This window comes from Bos mutus, chromosome 14 (assembly GCF_027580195.1).
Source record: "Bos mutus isolate GX-2022 chromosome 14, NWIPB_WYAK_1.1, whole genome shotgun sequence".
Taxonomy (NCBI): domain Eukaryota; kingdom Metazoa; phylum Chordata; class Mammalia; order Artiodactyla; family Bovidae; genus Bos; species Bos mutus.
Window position 1 is genome coordinate 27,375,643 of NC_091630.1, and position 3,727 is coordinate 27,379,369.

The 3,727-nt window shown below is 47.9% G+C and overlaps 1 pseudogene; it reads right to left on the reverse strand.

Moving 5' to 3' along the window:
* Positions 1-1,156: 1,156 nt before the first annotated feature.
* LOC102274596 (platelet-activating factor acetylhydrolase IB subunit alpha1 pseudogene) lies at positions 1,157-2,849 on the reverse strand (annotated as a pseudogene).
* Between the last annotated feature and the right edge of the window lie 878 nt (positions 2,850-3,727).

A 3,727-nucleotide genomic window follows, 5' to 3' on the forward strand; every position in this document is an offset into this window, starting at 1 on the left:
CTGCTGCAGATCCTTGGATATGATACTTAAAATGACAAAGTCAGAGACAATTTTATTTTGGAGAAAATCCAAGCATTTTAACATGGCCTTTCATTAGTGGTCCCCTGTCTATCTCTGCAGCCTCAACTTTCCGTTCCTCCTAACCTCAGAGCATATGTTGCAGCCACATTGAATTACTTCCAAGTCCTCAAACATGCCGCACCCTCCCCGCCGTCTCATTCTTGAACATGCTGTTCATTCACAGTGGGTTACATTCTGTCCTAACTAATACCTGTGAGTTCTTCAAAGCTTCACACTGGGAAGTCCTCTCTGACACTCTAATACTAACTGTGTCATAGGACTGAATATGTCACATATTCCATCTTTGTTGCTCCTGCTAGATAGTAAGATCCTTGAATACTGTATTTTTAAAAATTCAGTTCAGTTCAGTCGCTCAGTCGTGTCCGACTCTTTGTGACCCCATGAATCACAGCATGCCAGGCCTCCCTGTTCATCACCAACTCCCGGAGTTCACTCAAACTCATGTCCATCGAGTCGGTGATGCCATCCAGCCATCTCATCCTCTGCCATCCCCTTCTCCTCCTGCCCCCAATCCCTCCCAGCATCAGAGTCTTTTCCAATGAGTCAATCTTCACATGAGGTGGCCAAAGTACTGGAGTTTCAGCTTTAGCATCATTCCTTCCAAAGAAATCCCAGGGCTGATCTCCTTCAGAATGGACTGGTTGGATCTCCTTGCAGTCCAAGGGACTCTCGAGAGTCTTTTAGTGATTTTTGGCGATGCTGAGTCCTCCTTGCTGCTTGTGGGCTACAGTGTAATCAAAGTGCTCCAGTTTCTCAGTGCAGTGGCTTCTCTTGTTGTGGAGCACAGGCTCCAGGGCACGTGGGCTTCAGTAGCTGCAGCACACAGGCTTAGTTGCCTTACAGCATGTGGAATCCTCCCAGACCAGGAATCGAACCTGTGTTCCCTACAGGCAGATTCTTAAGCGCTGGACCACCAGGGAAGTCCCAAAGGCTCTGTTTTTGTCCTTATATACCTACTGCTTAGCGCAAGACTTGACAATGGAAGACTTTCAATTATTGTTATTCGGTTGAATGAATGAATGAAATTACTCTCTGTGTTCCATTTTTTTGAGGGGTGGGACTGAAAAATGAAAATTTAATGTTGCAGGAAAGGCAGATGCTTAGGGGGTAGATTCCAGCAGGGGGCACCACCCTGTCCTTGGTCTTGGGCTAGCGATGCAGAAGCAAGAAGTGCAGGGCCCGGCACACAGGTGTGTACCCCAGACGGCTCAGATGCAGGTAGTCATACATATCATAGTGGCTGATGGTACCATATGGGTGCACCAAGCCAGGATCTGCATCCAGGAAGTGGGCCTGTGGGTGGCCAACCAGTCACCTGTCGGTTTTTCTCTGGAAGTGGGTTGGGGCCCTGGCCCCAGATAAGCAGGCGGAGCACCGTGAGCCCATGCCTGGGGCTGCCGCTGCGTTCACCAGTTGCACTACGGCCTTGATGCCGCCAGCCACCTACCTGCTCTGTGGTGCGCCCATGGTTGTTGGTACCTACCCAGACCACCGCCGTCTAGGGGCGGAGGTGTTCCAGCTCTGTGTTCTCCTTCTCCCGATTCCACAGCCCATGCTGCGTGCTGTCACAGCCAATGCCAAAGGTAAGTGCGTGCAGAGGGGAAAAGAGCTCCTGCCAGATTTCCCCACTGGTCCCTGAGCTGGACCAAGGAGTCCCTGATGAAGACTTCAGGTTCCTCATCTTTGCTATCGGCTACCACAATGCAGCTTCCCTGATAGCTCAGTTGGTAAAGAATCTGCCTGCAATGCAGGAGACCCCTGTTCGATTCCTAGCTCGGGAAGATCTGCTGGAGAAGGGATAGGCTACCCACTCCAGTATCCTTGGGCTTCCCTGTGGCTCAGCTGGTAAAGGATCCGCCTGCAATGAGAGAGGCCTGGGTTTGATCCTGGGTTGGGAAGACCCCCTGGAGTAGGGAAAGGCTACCCACTCCAGTATTCTGGCCTGGAAAATTCCATGGCCTGGAGAAGCCCATGGGGTCACAAAGAGTTGGACAAGACTGAGCGACTTTCACTTTCACGATGGTGCAGGGACACCCGGCACCCAGAGCCCCGCATGTCTGTGCACTCGGCGTGAGCTTGCTGGCTGGGTTCCTTTCTCCACTAGTCTTGGGGCCTCAGCTCCTTCACTTAGGAGGGGAGGTGGGATTGGGAACCCTCGCTTCCCCCATGGCGGCCACACAGTGGGCTCATCTGCAGCTTCCTGCCCCCAGGGGAGTAGGGGGGGATCACTCTTGGGCGGCTGCTGGCGCACCCTGGGGGAGCGTGGGGGTCCATTTTTCTTTTTAAATTACATTACTCTGATATATTTTGTCATATGTAATAGCTTCTTGAATATAAATTTGTTTTAGTAGTACTGAATGCTAAGAGCATCTCTCCATATTTTTGCATCTCTGTAGATGTCTAGTGTTATTCATCAGAGATTTTGTGTTATTCCTGCTTCCATAAACTTTGCCTCCTCTATGTTCATGCATTCACTTGCTTTCACCTTCAAGCCTAGATTTGTTCCTGCTGCAACAGGAAGAATATAGGAGGCTTCCTGCCAGCTCTCCTTTTTGCTCACACCTGGTATGTGTTCTGCTCATCTTACTTATAAGTAATCTGGTTCCTGCTGATCTGCCTGGCTTTTGACCATCTACCTTGCCTTCCAGCTTTGGGAATCTTCAGTTCATCCATGTCTCCTTGTCTCTCACTCGCCTTCTCTTTGCTCTGATCCTCCAGGCAGGCACTGATTTCTGCTTTTCTTCTTGGTTCCTGACTGACCGCAACATCTTGACCTCTGACTCATCTGTGTGTGTGAATTATGGACTAACCTGTATAGGTGCTGTTTCACCACCTCACCTGGATCCCTTTCTTTGAGCATGCCTTAACTTTCCTGGTATTACATGCATGTGTTATTATATTAAGCTACAGGTCTGCCTCTGACATGGTATTTCTTTTGAACAAAAATACTATTCATATTTCTTCAAGCTGTGATTATGGAAGCTGAGATACAGAGACATAAACTCTAAGCCAACTGCTATGTTATTTATGGTATATATATACAAAACATATCACTAATGAATCTGAAGTGTGTTAGTTACTCAGTTGTGTCCAACTCTTTGCAACCCCATAGACCATAGCCTACCAGGCTCCTCTGTCCATGGGATTCTCCAGGCAAGAATAGTGGAGTGGGTTGTCATTTCCTTCTCCAGGGGATCTGAAAGTAGTGTTTAATCTCCCACATACTAATTAAGTATTCTTGTGACCGTGACTGTACATCTGTGGAATATCTGTGGAATCTAAAGTACATGGAGATGTTTAGGGCCCCTGCAAAATCATTGAATCCGAATCTTGAGATGGGACCTCAACAGATATATTTTCAGAAACTTCATGAATCATTTTGATGGACAGCATGGGTTGAAGTTGAACAGCATTGCTGTACTAATGATAACCCTAAACATCATATATTGGATGTGACAATGAGTATCTCAAATGTTTGATGACTAACAAATACCAATATTATTCATTGCTACCTGTTTGCGTCTAGTTTCTCATTTAATTAACCTTCAAGTCAACATTATGAACCAGGTGCTATTGTATGCTGCTGCTGCTAAGTCGCTTCAGTCATGTCTGACTCTGTGCGACCCCATAGACGGCAGCCCATCAG